The sequence below is a fragment of the Lissotriton vulgaris genome, chromosome 9 (genome assembly GCF_964263255.1).
Source record: "Lissotriton vulgaris chromosome 9, aLisVul1.2, whole genome shotgun sequence".
In the NCBI taxonomy this organism is placed as follows: Eukaryota; Metazoa; Chordata; class Amphibia; order Caudata; family Salamandridae; genus Lissotriton; species Lissotriton vulgaris.
The window spans coordinates 583,004,439-583,020,830 of NC_141697.1; the positions used below are offsets into that span (position 1 = coordinate 583,004,439).

Sequence of the window (16,392 nt, forward strand, 5' to 3'; positions counted from 1 at the left end):
AGAAGCTAAAAGAATTCTTGTCGGCCTTCCCTGAATACCCCTCAGGAAGAGCACCTGGCGAGGACTAGGCTAAACAAAATTGAGCCTAATCCATCTGTTGATAGATGTAGCTTTTTGACCTTGTCCTCCTGAAAAAACTGTAACAAAGAAATGGTTTGATTACTGAAAACATCCAGACCTGTCAAAGGAGATTAGTACAACTCTGCTGATATTTAGGGAATGCAACAACTCTTCCTCAGCTGAGGAAGGGGAAGATATAAGTGCACATAAAACAATCTCTTGAGAGGTATGAACAGAGAATGGTATTTTAGGTGGAAACGCTGAATTAGGTAGGAGCACTACACTGTCTTCTAACACAGTAAGGAAAAGAGTGCTGCACAATAAGACATCCACTTCACCTATTCTTTGGTCTGGGGTAAAAGTGATCAGAAAGGTTACTTTCATGGAAAAAACATTTAGATCAACTGAGGGCAAAGGTTCAAAAGGAGAATGCTAAAGAGCCTGAAGAACCAAAGGTAAATCTAAGTAAAGGAATTGACGCATTTAAACTGGTTTAGATACACCACCCCCCCCCCCCCCACAAAAGGTGAGTTCCCAGTAATTCACTTTCACCAAAGGAGTTCTTATGCGCACATAAAGGCTTTAATGACAACAAACAGAGTCCACAAAGTCGAGATTGGCATATTAAGATCACAAACATCCCATTGAAAACAAAGGAGAGACTGAAAAACAAATTTTAATGAAGAAAGAAAATGGGGGAGGGGCACATCAGTTTAGAAAATATTTCAGGAGAAGGATTTTAGAGTAAGGGCTCTGCACAAGTTCCTAACGGTCTCTGCAAGGTGACAAGGGAGACATTTCCTTTGTAAAACCCAACTTTCAACCACCAACCTGAAAAGGATAATCTCTTCTGGATTTTACAATTGATTACTAGGCTCAAACGGTACTAGCACTATTTCCCCCTGATCTTGGTGCTTGATTAGTCAGTCTGTGGAATAAGGAAAAAGGAGGGAAGGCATACAGGAGTTTCCTGTGTCATCTCATTTCAGCGCATCTCCTGCCTAACATCACTTCTCCTGAATGCGGGAGCAGAAGTGAGGCGGTTGGGCATTGCTTGACAAGGTCAAAAGGATCCGCTTCATATATTTTTTTAAATGCCCAGGGAAATATGTTATAAGGATGGGAATACTCAGTTCTCCTGAGCCACCTCAATATTGTCCAATCCTTTTATGGAAGGAATTCAGTCAGTGAAATGAGATTGCACCCATACCCCAGACCGAAGAGCAAGGTAAGTAAGTGACTTGGTATGTTCCCCCGACCCAAATGATTGATGTATGCTATATTCACCAAATTGTCTGATCGATCTTGAACATGATTATCTTGGAGATGGAGGGAGAAGTGTTGAAGAGCTTGCATCAGTATGTATGCATGCATACATGTACTTGTAGAGCATGCCCCTTGCTCAAGAGCTTCAGTGACCTGAACAATCGACATGATGCATAAAAAGATACAATAACTTAGGGAAGGTCAAAGGTAAAATGTCAGGTATGGGGTAGTGATCCTTAAAGATGGGTGTCTTCAACTGTTTTCTGAATTGTAGTGGGGTTGAAGGGGATGTTGTTCCAAATCCTGGAGTTTGAAAAAATGAGGCTTGCCTTCTGTTTTTTTCTTCTTGCAAAGTTTTGTCTCCAGTGTGGCGACAGCCAGTTTCTAGTCTGGCATTGTCCTCTAGACATGCCTATTTGTTCGCAAGATAACCTTGGGGCTTGTTGTTGAGGGCTTAATAAGAGATGGTCTTGATCAAAGTTGGAAGGTGGAGCCAGTGTTGATCTTTCAACATTGTGGTGAGGTGGTTGAATTTCTTTGAGGACCTAATGAGACATGCCGCTTTGAGCAGGCTACCTTGTTACTGTGGTTTCTGAGAGACTACGGAGCAGGGTATTTTTCCCATCCAAATGGGAGTGAACAGTTGTACAGAAGCTGTCTTCCTATGGATAAAGCATCAAGTTCTTCAACAAAGAGAGTAGGTACAAAGTTTTATTGGTCTTACTTACAATGTGTTGTTTGTATGAGAAGTCTTTGTCTAGGGTGACTACCACATATTTTTCATAGTCTGTTAGTTGGGATGAAGTCTGTTATATTTAACTTGGAGAGCCTGGCTTGATTTGGGTACTGTTGGCAGAGGGGGGTTGTCTTGTGGAAGCTGGTCGACACCCATGATTGGATGAGTTTGAGGCAGGATCGGAGTCTCTGTATTTCACTGGTTGAGTTTTCTTTTTATAGGTAGTGTATCACCTAGGTACTGATGGATTGTGATGTTGCTATCTTGCAAGTAAGGGTCAGAGAGGTTTCATGTAGATGGGAGAGAGGATGGAACCATGGTGTACTACCCAGAGGATAGGAGTATCCGTGATCTCGTGGGAGTATTTGGATGATCTAACATCGGGAGATGAGGTAGATGTGAATAATTTCAAGATAGTGCCTGAAAAATCTATGAATGTTTTTAGGGTGTTGAAGGCAGTGACTCTTACAGTCACTGAGGAGGAGGCGCATAGTTGAATACTTGGAATGTGGTTGTCCCAGTGCTGCAGCATGTGCACTATGTAATAATGCATACTCCATACATTTCCAACATCTTCCAACAATACCACCTAGGTGCACTCTTCATCACTGAAACCTGGTTCACACTCTCCCCCACTCACATCCTGGACATCTTCATCCCTGATGTACGAGCATCCAACATATAGACCACACACTTAAAACAGGAAGGGGGTTTTAAAGAAAATTCTGGCCTTGCACTTTTAGCAACTCTACCATACTTAAGTCTTTGAAACCCCTCAACTGATATTCCCTATCTTAACCTCAAAATCAACCTCCTTTCATATGATCAACAGACAACTGGACCAAACACGCACTTCCAAGAAATCTCTGCCCTCATTAGCTATATCTCTAACACCTACATCAAATTCCTCTGAGATTTCAAACTCCATAGCAAATTCAAACACAAAATACATGAACTCCCACACGCTTTCTCAACTCACCTAAAATAACTCATCAGGAATCCAACCCACTTCGAGGACAACACACTCTATATAATCATATTCACATCCCCTTACATTCACTACTAGACACCTTCAGCCCAGGAGTGGACCCATAATTTTGCCATGCCCTTCACTTTTGCTTATACTAAACCTCTACATCAACGACAACCAAAAACAAAAAATAAACTGCCACTCCATCAGAGATATCCATCTGGAAAAAGTCGAAGAAATGTTCAACAACCCGCCCAAAAACTTCCAGGCTCCCTAATCAACAACACTAATAAGAGTATTCATGTTAAAACTCTATGCTCCACTGAAAACTAGATCCACCAAGGCAAAGCCTTCAGGACCAGGTACACTCAATAGTTTAATGAAAATAAACATAACATATGAAAAGAGGAGAAGAAAAGGAGAAGACCAAAACACACGGATTACCTCACTTCAGTCAAAACACTCTGCTCAAATCACAGGAAATGACAAATGGAAACCAGTGATGTCACTTCATGTAGAGAAGAATATCGCTAAATCTAAAGATAGCTTCCTGTTCAGATGGTTGCTGGAAAATTATGTCTGCTTACTTGGCTTCTTCTTTTAAAAATGGCTTTGGCTGTAAACCAGGAATGTCATTTCTTGCAGAGCTGGATGCTGTAAAGCTACTCTCTACAGAGGTGGAAGCTGGGAAATCTGAAGGTGGGTGCCAGTTGAGATTAATGTCTGGAAAAGCCATCAGTTCTGTCTAAGTGGATGAATTGAGACTCTCTACCATGGACCATTTTTCCTGAATTTACCTACCTGTCAGAGTGACACCCCATCCAAATAAACTGCCATTCATTGCCACAATCACTAGAGGCTCTGGCTTCATTGGAAGGCAAGAGTAACTCAGTCCACCCACCACAGAAGTGACTAAGTGATATTGGTTGTCAGTGGCACCAGGATATCGAAACACTGGGATGTTAGAGGCCAATGAGCATGAAGATATAAGATTAAACACCAAAGATGTAGTCTTGCCATGGAAGTGCGAATATACACGAAGCCATATGGCCCTGAAGTTCCTTACAATTGCTGGCAGAGGCTGATTCTAATTCCAGGAAGAGTGAAATTAAAGGTTTAAAAATCCCACTGCCCTGGTTTCAGAAAGAAAACGCATGCCTATAGCTGTCCTGAACTGTCCTCCCATTACAATTATATTCTGGGATGGCATTCACTAGAGCCTGGACACATTCAAAAGGAAGTAATGGGGAGACAGATAGGATTGGATCACTTCCAAAAATTTCAGAACCTTGGAATTCAAGGTCACATGGAGTAACTAATAATCGAGTTATGGGTACAATGGCCACTCCTGAAGGCATAGAAGTATTAATTCTGGGATTACCATTTTCGTGAACACCATTGGTGCTGGTATCAAACAAAAGGCATGACACAAAAGTGGGCATTTTCATCTAGTATGCAAAACCTCAAGAAACTATGATGTAAGAGAGCTATTGAGGTGTAGAATAAGCATCCATTACACCTATTGCGGTCATATAATGGCTAAATGATATACGAGGAATAATCATCTGGAGGGACTCAATTTTAAAGGGATATGTTTTACCCATCAGTTCACTTCCTTCAAGACTCTGACAATTCTGCAAATCTGATGCCCCATTTTATCCTGGGAATCAGAAACACAAGCAGAGTGTAGCCCATTCCCCCTTTCTTGAAGAGAAAGTTGGATCAACGCTCTCTTCCCTGCCAGCACCTGAGGCCCAAAAAAGTGCGGTTCTCTTTGCAGATGATTTCAGGAAATAGGTTTGGGAGGAAGGATATGCCAAATGTTCAGTGGTATTCAGGAAAATAATTCTTAAAGTCCAAGCTTCTTTTAGGGCATGGTGTGCCGTTTTAATTCAGTGATGTAATTCAAAAGACAAGAAAACGCAGCTGACACATATTTCGCCCAGTGGCTCTTTGGCCGAGGGCTTTCCCAAAGCAAGAGAGTTTCAGCGGTCAAATAATCAAAATAGCTTCAGCAGTCAATCAATCTGTATCGTTAGGATGAAGGCGTCTCTGGGGTCCTGCGGGCTGGAAAATTTGATCTTGTACCCCTCTCAAAAAATCTGATGGACCCAACTTGGATTTATCCCAATCCTTCAGAAAGTCCTGAATGCAATCTTCAACTGGATGTTTGGGGAAAGACTCAGCACAATCAGGAACAAGAACCTGACTTTTATAATTTTTGAATGTAGCAAACTAAAGCTCCTGTCCCTTTCTGTTGTCTGGATTTAGAGAATTGTTTTTGCATCCTTGCAAGCTGATGAAACGTGGTTCCTACGAGGATTCCACAGTTGACTATTGCTGTTGCAGTTGCCTGAAAAGTCAATGAAATTTTTCTCCAATTGTGGTACAAGAAGCAGAATATTTTCAAAGAGAACATGAAGTGTTGTGGCCTTATACAACAAATCGGAATGGTAGTCATTTAGATGGAGATTAAGACAGGCTATTACTGATAAAGCACTATCTCTAGTCGCAGAGACGGGTTGGTGCAAACACGCTGTTCGCACGCCAGAACTCTGGGCATGATTTAACGCGGCACCTCCATGCCGCCCAATGTTGCCATATTTCTGTATTTTGGGTCGGACCCGGAACAAAACACACATAGTTAGTAGCACCCAGGGGCACCAAGTCAGTGTGGGGTAGTTTGTCCACTATATGGTTTCTGTCCTGATGAAGCGCCACGGATCCCTATGAGCAGAATAGGCGCAAAACATGTCGACACACTTGTGAAGAGGTGACCGGAGTCAGGTTCTTCACTCGAGATGATAGGATACTTCGCATATTAAGTTCCAACACTCAGACTACCAGGGTTCCTTAAATACCCTGAGGAAGCACTCACCTGCCATAGGTTTTATATCCCTGGAAGGGCAAACCCATCATTAAAGTCTAGTACAGGATCTTCATTACCAGTTTTAACCTTTATTCACACTCCACAACTTCACATCACAAATCACCTCACTTGCACTCATCATAAGGCCGCCTCTGGAAAGATCTCTGCCAAAGTGACCCTTCATGGGATCCGTAGGGCATTGCGGCACTGGCCAGACGAGGAGCACTGCCCTATGATGAAGCATGACATTCTCCTCCAGGGGATGTGTGAGGGCAACACAAAACATTCCTGCTGACTGTCCCCATATATAACTCTGGTCCAGGCACTCTCCACCACTTGAGAGACCCTGCCTCTCCTTTTTTCTTATGAACATTAGCCCTTTGTTGATTCTTTTATTACTGATATGCCACTTGTTAAAGCATTAACTCTTATCCACATCAATGAAATGCAAGACATGAGTACAGTCTTGAGTATGGTAGTCTACTCTGACAGCTTACTCATGAAGCTCCCAATATGTCTTCATTGTGATGCTCCAAATTATCAGTTTTCTTATACTTAAATTTACATTATTTTTTAGGTCAGGTCAAGAAAACCAGTTGCTGGTAGAGCACACTTTATCAAATAATTCAAATTAATAAACTGCACAGACACTTAGTCATCTTTTGTCACTGGTGTAAAGGAAAGTGTGTACCTTTTAAAAACAAGACCTAATTCAAAGTTCTCACCCACATGTTTAAAACCATGACTGTACTGCACCACATCCTCTACTTGGACTTGTTTCACTCTATACGCCAATTCTCTGTTTAAGACCGACCAATCTGTATCTCCTAAAAGAATGTAAACCCTGTGCCCTTTGTCCACGCCCAGATCCTTTCACATCATCTGCCATCTCATCTATAATCTACTCCCAAATCAACTCAGATGCACACTATATCTCATTGAGTTCAAGCAGGACTTGAAAACATATCTCTACAAACATCACTTCGCTGGGAAATAAACTCCAAGCTCTAAGTCCAAGTGTACAACAAATCTACCTACTCTTGCTATCATGCACACTCCATACCCAGATTGCTGGTATGTACTCTATGTATGTTGATTTGTTGATGTGCTATTGATTTGCAATTACTGTTTGACATCCCAAAACTCAAATATTAATTTGTCATCACCTACCATAATGTAACTAACTCAACCGCAAATGTTCTTTTATATGGCTTATGCTGGGTACCACACTTCCTTGAGAAGAGATACTCACTTCAATTAAATACAATAAATAAAATGAAATGAAGTATCAGCTTTGCTACAAATATATGGCTCCATAAATATGAAGCCCAACAATCTACATGCAGCCTCTGAGGAGACACTTTTCTGAGCGCTCACAGACCCTCTAGAGACACTCTCAGGCCACCCTCAGGAAAGTAACTCCACAGCCTTTGGATTAGCATATAATGATACTCCTTAGGGCCCCTAAGGAACCTTTAAAATAAAGGGTCTCTTGCCCTTCTGAACAGCCTCAAGAGACATTCTCTGCTGCCAACCATAAGAGCAGCTTGAGGTGACACCTTCAAGATAACACTGAAAGACCCCTTAACATCGCTCCTTCGGTCAATGGCCCCCAGACACACTCAGCTGATTCAGCATCCTACCCATGAGGTATCCTGCCATTTTTAGCGGGGATAGACAGTGAAGTAATCACAAAAAAGCTTTAAAAACAGTACAGAGGTGTCGGAGTATTCCCATGAGCAAGATGGCAGCGTCCCTAGCTCACTCTTAGGTGGTGTCCCACAAGCGGGCAATACACAGTAGAAAGACTGTTCCAACTGGCCATGGCAATGCCAGAAAAGAACTTTTCAATGCCCTGTGTTCAAAATAAAGTCCCACAAACCTCTACTTGCTGCAGATTAGGAAGAAATTCAAGCAGTCACATGGACCTCAAAGATGGTGACCATGCACGGTAAGAAGGGAAAAGAGTTCGGGAGAGTACAGAGGGGGACCCCAACCCTTGTCTGACGCACATTGACCACAAGACGTTCTGGCAGTTCCATAACTTCCAAACTAAAGAGAAAGTATTAAGAGCAGCAAGAGAGTGAGATCAAATACAATTTAAAGACTATGACTGTGCTCCGTTCTAGGATATTACCCCAGCCATGCTTGCCAGAAGACAGCAATTCAGCCTGATCATCAATTATCTTAAAGACAACAAAATTTGCTACAAATGTCTCCCTTCCCTTTGGCATAGTTTTTTTAATGAACAAATCCTGTCATCTATCTAATAAACAGAGTGGCCAAATACTTGATATCCAGCTTACTGAGGAAGAATCTGATGCGGCGAGACCATCGACCTCGGAGCAATAGGAGAGTTTTTGTTGACATCCGAGTAGCACACACCACGTCCTCACAGACAAAGGAGCAGCCTAAACACTACATCTGATGATGACATCACAAGACCTCGCACAGACTGGAGATTGGGGCAAAGAATGGTAAATCGGCTGGGAAAGAAATAACATATGCTGTGCACTAACCTACCCGCAAATTGGAAAACTTTAAGATAGAATTGGCCAGTGGGATCTCCAAGTAAGGTTAAGAACTGTGGACTGCGGTGCAAATTTGGTGCACACAATGCCCTCTAGCTGGGGCAAAGGATGCTCCCATCACAAAGATGGAGACCCCAACTGCAGGGTTGGATACCCTTACTGTGATCCTTTTGCTTTTTTAATGGTTAAACTATTATGTTAGGGGTCTAAGGGAGGAGGGGAGGTGTTTAGACATCAACATCTATTTCCAGATGTACTGAAGAGTTTACAGTAAGGTTAAATGATTCCGAACATACATGTCTAATTGATTTAAATTGTTCCCTAACTCCTTTACACATTACGGAATGGTGAAGACACTAGCTTTTACAAAACATAGAGAAATTAAATTCCCCTAGTGAGTGCACATAGACTGGTTGGAAGTATGAAATAATTGTACATTTCAGAAAATTCATTTAAGGAAACCGAATGAGTCCAGATTCTGACAAACACTACCCACATGCATCTTATGCATCGAGGTCTTCAGGACACAAAGTGGTGGCACTATTCACGCTTAAGCATCTTCCCTTCTTTGCAACGGAGGTTAAGAGGCATAAAGATGGCATATATTAGATGATGAGGGTAACACTAGAGGTGAGAAAAATTACAATAGTGACCGTATGTTCCCCAAACACAGGCCAAGATACATTTATTTGCCAGGCGGTGGATACTGACTTAGAAGAGGGAGACATTTTACTGCTGTGAAATTAACGTAGTAGGGAACCCCAGACTTGATAGATCAGGTACAGGCTCCCATATGAGGGGTTTCTCCAAGACACTCCAGAACAAATTTGAGAACTGGGGCTTTGCAGGATTTCACCTTCTTTTCCTATGTCTACAGGACATATTCGAGGAATTACTATATTGTTCCAGCTTTGATAACACATTCCGAAATAGGGGTGATTGCCCTGTCTGACCATGCCGCACTTCACATAGACATTGCTTGGGAAGAAATGCCGAGATTGAGTGGGAGATTGATGTTCCCTCTTAAGGCATCCAGTCTTACAATACAGGAATACATTGAAGACAGAAATTAAGGTGACAGAAGCGCATTACAAAGACACACTTTAACACCGCACCTTCAGAGAAGTCAACGTGCTAAAGGAAAAACTACAGTCGCTTGACTAACAAGGCACAGCTATTCTTGCTACAACTCAAACAACTGTACTACTCACAGGGCAACAAAGTGGAATCCCTTCTAGCTTGGCAAATCTGAAGACAACAGGAATGAGGTTCATGAAAGAGGTTTACTTAGCTGAAAGGGACAAGGGCACCAAGAAAAGTCACTATGAAAGAGAAAGGAAAAGGCTTTATGCCCCCTTTCCAGCTGTTTCTCCCAATTGGATCCCTGCCTGGGGGAGCGCCTCTTGGCTGTGATCCCCAAGTAGGATCCACTTTTGTTTGTTTGTTTTAGGTTTAGGTGCCTCCCCCGCAAGTGCTCCAAAGGCAGAAGTATTTCCGTCCCACCTAGGGGCATTCAAATAGGTTGTATTGATCCCCAACCTGCCCCCTGGGGAAGCAGCAAGCACACTAGATATTGAGAAATAATTAATGAAAAGTGGTGGGATAGGCCCACCGGGAAAATACTCAATGAATATAGTATTTCTGTCCCCCTTGGGGTTGGCGAGGATTTCCACACACCCCCAATATGCTTCCGAGGAAGTAGCAAGTATACTAGTCATCATCATAATCAGATTTATTCAATTTTCATTAAAAAAACATAAATGCATGTTAAACAAAATAAAGTACATATCAATGAGCGAAAAACAGCAAACAATTAAACATTGAACAATAGACTGAAACGTTGTTGCTACGTGATCATTTTTTTCCTTAACTGCATCACAGACCATAAAAAACTAGAGCTCTTACAGTAAATCGCTAAAGAAGTCAATTGTTGTAAAAACAACAGTACGGGGCGACATTGGTTAAAATTGTATTCCCTTAAGAATTGGTAGTATGAAACGTTTCTGAGGCCATGCATAGAAAGTGCAAAAAAACATATGTAAACTGCAAAGTTTGGAAAAGCCACTACAAGAGCATTTTATCAGTGCATCTGACCAGTCATCAATGGCAGGAAAGTGATTAAGTGATAAAAAAATGTTTAATTTAAAACATGCTAACACGAACCTTTGCTGGCGATTCTGTACATAAGTAAGATATGGATGCACACTATCCGTAACAAGGGTCAACTGATTTTAAGTAACTCTAGATCTCAACAGTTCCCGGGATAACCTTTGGTCTTCAGGAAATGGCAAACATAGTTTTTTTAGGCCATACTCCTAACAGTGTGAAATACATCAGAATATTTAAAATATTCAGCATGGCCCAGATCCAAGCAAAATTGTTTCACAAATTTGAACCAGGGGAATGCATGAGACCTATTCAATTTAAGACAGCCATTAATAAAAATGCATTTTAAAACAGTATGTTTGCAGGTCCATACTTTATGCCACAGTAAAATTGGCTGAATTCTAATCATATCTTATAAGAACAAAGCCCCTAGTTGGAAGTGACAAACAAATGAAGAACAACTCTTTAGGACAGACAAAAGGTTCCAAAAAAGGGCGCCCACCGCCATCTGGAGCTGTTTGTTGTTACTGTGGCCCCAGATTCCTACCCCATATAAAGTCACCTACATACGTTTGATATTATATATTTGTAACATGTCTCTGATCAGTGTATTGCCTTCCTTTGTGGCAAAACTAAGCAGCACAGAAATGAAGCTTCCTAATATTTACAGTCGAAGTCCATAAGCCATGACATGGGTGTGACATTTTTAAAATAATCTAATTGCTAACTGACAAAATGCTACTGAGATCACCATGTCCTGTAAAATCCAATTGTCCCACCTACTCTCTACATCAATTATAAGGGCTGACAGAGAATTTTTTTATATATTTTTATTTTGTTTTATTAAAATCAATAGCAATTCAATGCTTTTTTGTAATCATGCTAAAGAAAACTTGAAAAGCAATATTATCCCTATAATCCAAAAGTATAGAAATTGTATAGGAATACAACAATAAATGATCTTGCATGGCAGGCTGCTCTAAGACTCATATTGACAATACTTTATTAGTTATGAATCTAGATGTGGCCTCTTATGTCCGCACACTTGCTTTGTGCCTCATGTTGTAAGCCAGAGATCAATAGCTCTGCTGGGGTCATATTCCTCAAAGTTGGGTCCTTCTATCTTGAGAAGCATTAGGTCTTGGAGAACATCTTGATTTAACCATGTTCTTAGATGGTACTTAATGATATTCATTGCAGAAAACACACATCCATCTTCTGCTGTAGATTCACTGAATGTGAACATCATCTCCACAAGCTTTAATATATTAGTCAAAGTGGAAGGTTTTGTAACTAACAGGATGGAGTAAGCAGGCAATACAGGAATGCCTTTGGTCTGAAAGCTTTTCATATGGGTTTTAAGTCCATAAAATTGTCTGTGATGAAAGTATCTAAAAATAGTGAACAATTGCCTCAATATCAGAGATATTTATAGAGTTCTTCTCTAATTTCTGGCCACAGTGTATAATCAAATGCTTGAAATCCTTGAACTGCATGCAATTAAAATTAGCAAACCTCTCATCAATGTACCTAACCACACTGTGAATGAGGCCACAGTTACTTTGGATTGTTGTTGGTGGTGGGCATCGCCCTGATAACTTTATTTCCCAGCCATCAGTAGAAATGTTTCTAAACTTATTTTCTTCCAGGTGGTACAGTTTTTTTAAACTGCTGCATACACTCTCCCAGCTCACTCTTTAGACGTACTAGGGTCAATGCACACCTCTCTACAACAGGTGAAACATGCAATAAAAGGAGTTCATTAGACTGAAAGAATTCTAAAAGCGAAGACAATGGCATCAGAACATCTCTCAGACTGTAAAGGTTTTTGTTTAATAAATGTACGGCTAGTTACAATTGAGAGGCACTTTTTTGCCTTTGCGGCAGAATGACGATTCTCAGATTAACAAGACCAAAGAATCAGGATTTCATTAAAGACGCAGGGGCTAACATTATGCATAATCTTTTATTGCCACTCCTGAACAGCAGCCCCTTTAAAGAACTTCAACCATAAGTGATCCAGGACTGGAATTTAAAAAGTCAATAAAGACTCCTGCATAGAACACTCATCCGCTTTTAGATGTGATTCTGCGAAGAAAGCTTCTCATGTTCTTCCACCTCCAAAACCACAACATTCTTATTTTCCCATGACTGAGTTCTGTAAACAAAAAATACTGTATTAAAGAAGCCAAATCTGACCAAACCAAGTCCTGAAAAGAAAAGCATAATACCAAAAACCTTTTCACAAATAAATCTTTCCTTACCCATTCTAAAATATTTTCCTTTTCTCCTTTAAATGTTTTTTTTTTTTTACAACATGCTATTAATACCAAACTTAAGGGTGTGGAGGGTGGGATAATGTTATCCTCCGCGTCTTTAATGAAATCCTGATTCTCTTGTCATGTTAATCTGAGAATCGTCATTTCATTACAAGACCGGAGGCTACAATTAAGCATGTTGAAAGCCGTTTAACACCACTTCAGACATATGCTCGTTTGGTATAAAATAATGCTTTGGAAAGGTGTCCACATTCGACCAATCCGTCGCTTTCAAAATATTCTCTAAACTTCCACCATACCAACAACACTTTCTTGCCATAGCTCCCCTGATGGAGTGAGCTTTGAACTTTTCCATATTCACTCCCGCTTGTTCGGTCACACATCTCACCCACCGTGAGATTGTTGCTGTACTTACAGCTCTATAAGGCTTGACGAACAAGTTACTTACCTTCGGTAACGATATATCTGTAAGAAACAGTAGTTAGTATTAGATTCCTTACCTTAGAATATCCCCAGGCGTCAGACTGGATCCGGACATTTTTGCATAGCAGTACCCTTGCGCGTCGGTAGGCGTCGTCCGCGGCTATCTAGATCGCACATGCCAGTTCCGGGTGGATGACCAACTCTTTGTTGGTTACGTGGGCGCTAAGAAGGGTCGGGCAGTGCACAAGCGGACCATCTCTCGGTGGGTTGTTTTGTGTATCAAGGGCCCATTCCACTCGGGCCACGGCGGCTACCACTGCCCTGGGCCGGGGAGTCCCCTTGCAGGACATCTGTCAGGCAGCTACGTGGGCCTCGCTGCACACGTTTGCAAGACACTACTGCCTGGACAGCCAAGTCCGGAGGGAGGGTTTCTTTGGCTGCTCCGTCCTCCAGGACTTTCTGGTGTGATTATTGGTTCGCAGACCCACCACCGGGGTTGGTATTGCTGGGGTATCTATTCTAAGGTAAGGAATCTAATACTAACCTGTTTCTTTCAGATGAACAAGTTACTTACCTTCGGTAACGATATATCTGTAAGAAACAGTAGTTACTATTAGATTCCTTACCGCCCCACCCATCCTCCCCGTTCTGCGAACCGATATCTAAGGTTAAGGTCATCCCCTTTCAGGGCCCTAGTTTCAATGGCACCAGTGTTGGTTTTTAACATGGCTCTGCGTTTTTGGCAAGGAAAAGCTGTGTGACAGCAGAGTGAGAGTGACAGCATGAGTGACAGTAGAGTACGAGTGACTGCAGAGTGAGAGTGACTGCAGAGTGAGAGTGATTGCATGAGTGAAAGTGGCTGTATGAGTGAGAGTGACAGCAGAGTGAGAGTGACAGCATAAGTGACAGCAGAGTGAGAGTGACTGCAGAGTGAGAGTGACAGCAGAGTGAGAGTGACATCAGAGTGAGAGTGACAGCAGAGTGAGAGTGACTGTAGAGTGAGAGTGACTGTAGAGTGAGAGTGACTGTAGAGTGAGAGTGACTGTAGAGTGAGAGTGACTGCAGAGTAAGAGTGACTGCAGAGTGAGAGCGACTGCAGAGTGAGAGTGACTGCAGAGTGAGAGAGAATCAGCAGTGTGAGTGTTCCAGAGAGAGCAGGGTATGCTTGTGCGCTTACACGGTGCACTGACACACAGGAGCTAAAACAAAGAACAGCTGAACACGTGTCTTGGGAGCTTCATGGAGCAGCAAGGAGGGGATGCCCCAACCAATCAAGCCCAACTACTCACAACCTACTGTACGATCACAACACAGGCCAAAGAGCAGAGCTCAGTCTTTTCGCATTACGTAGGGTGAGCAGTGTGTGAGTGTGTAGGGTGAGCAGTGTGTGAGCGTGCAGAGTGAGCAGTGTGTGAGCGTGCAGGGTGAGCAGTGTGTGAGCGTGCAGGGTGAGCAGTGTGTGAGCATGCAGGGTGAGCAGTGTGTGAGCATGCAGGGTGAGCAGTGTGTGAGTATGCAGGGTTAACAGTGTGTGAGTGTGCAGGGTGAACATGTGTGAGTGTGCAGGGTGAGCAGTGTGTGAGTGTGCAGGGTGAACATTGTGTGAGTGTGTAGGGTGAAAAGTGTGTGGGTGTGCAGGGTGAGCAGTGTGTGAGTGTGCAGGGTGAGCAGTGTGAGAGTGTGTAGGGTGAGCAGTGTGTGTGTGTAAGGTGAGAAGTGTGTGAGTGTGCAGGGTGAACATTGTGTGAGTGTGCAGGGTGAACAGTTTGTGAGTGTGCAGGGTGAGCAGTGTGTGAGTGTGCAGGGTGAGCAGTGTGTGAGTGTGTAGGGTGAGCAGTGTGTGAGTGTGTAGGGGCAGTGTGTTAGTGTGCAGGGTACGAAAACCTGAACTAAGTCCACCACACACACACACACACACACACACATAAGACCACACACATAAGACCACACACACACACCACCACACACACACTCTCACACCACACACTCACCACCACACACTCACCACCATACACTCACCACCACACACGCAACCACACACACAATGACACACACACACACCACCAACCGTCAGTGCACGCTTTCACCGGGCACAAACACCACCAGCCGTCAGTGTACGCTTCCACCAGGCACACACCACCAGACGTCAGTGCACGCTTTCACCAAACATACACACACACCACCAGCCATCAGTGCACACTTTCACCAGGCACACACAACACCAGCCGTCAGTGTACGCTTTCATCAGGCACACACCACCAGCCGTCAGTGCACGCTTTCACCAGGCACACACACCACCAGCCGTCAGTGCACGCTTCGACCAGGCACACACACCTCCAGCCGGCAGTGCACGCTTCCACCAGGCACACACACCACCAGCCGTCAGTGCACAATTTCTACAGGCAAACACACCACCAGCCATCAGTGCACACATCAATTGTTAAAGCATCCACAATTAACTATTGTAGCAATCGCAGTATGGTGCACTTTACTTTTAAACATATTCATCTAAAGCGCAGCATGCCACCATTGCTACAATTCCAATCCAACCCACATAATTCCACTACACACCACATGCATACACTCCATAACACATGGCTAAAAGACATTGCCATTTACAATGCCATTAGCTCTAACTCAAATAAATCCGAGACATATTGCATTTCCAATGCTTGTTTTCTATTTCTATTGGTTATGCCAGATTGTTAACACAGACTCTGGGTCACATTTAGTAGGAAGGGGGTTGCATAATGAATTTCCTGACAAACAACAACAAGATTGGGCTTTACTTTATACTGTATAAGTCTGACAAATACAACAGGAATTTGGTAGAAAACTGCTATGGAGCTGCTCGTGTGATGCCAGAGGTCCTGGTGCAAGGGTAAGTGTCTAGGACCACTGGTGCAACGGATGCTCAGTTTCCGGCCAGGACAAGAGCTATTTAACTACAGCTGCAATTGGATTCCAGTAACAACGAATTGCCCTGGGCCAACCATCCACCCTCCCCCCCACTCCTTCACCCCTCAAGCAGTTTCCACATTCCTACCTGAACTTCAATGGAGGAGCATTGTTATTGCCCTCTACCCCAGATGAAACCAGCCATGCTAGTCAACCTCACCTGTGCCTACTGTAGCATAGCTCCGAAAGGTGCA

The 16,392-nt window shown here is 42.8% G+C and overlaps 1 protein-coding gene across 1 annotated transcript in view; it reads right to left on the minus strand.

The window, feature by feature from the left end:
- Positions 1-16,392, minus strand: part of MACROD1 (mono-ADP ribosylhydrolase 1) — a 229,402-nt gene that overhangs the window by 173,002 nt on the left and 40,008 nt on the right. The gene's annotated exons all lie outside the window — the stretch shown is intronic.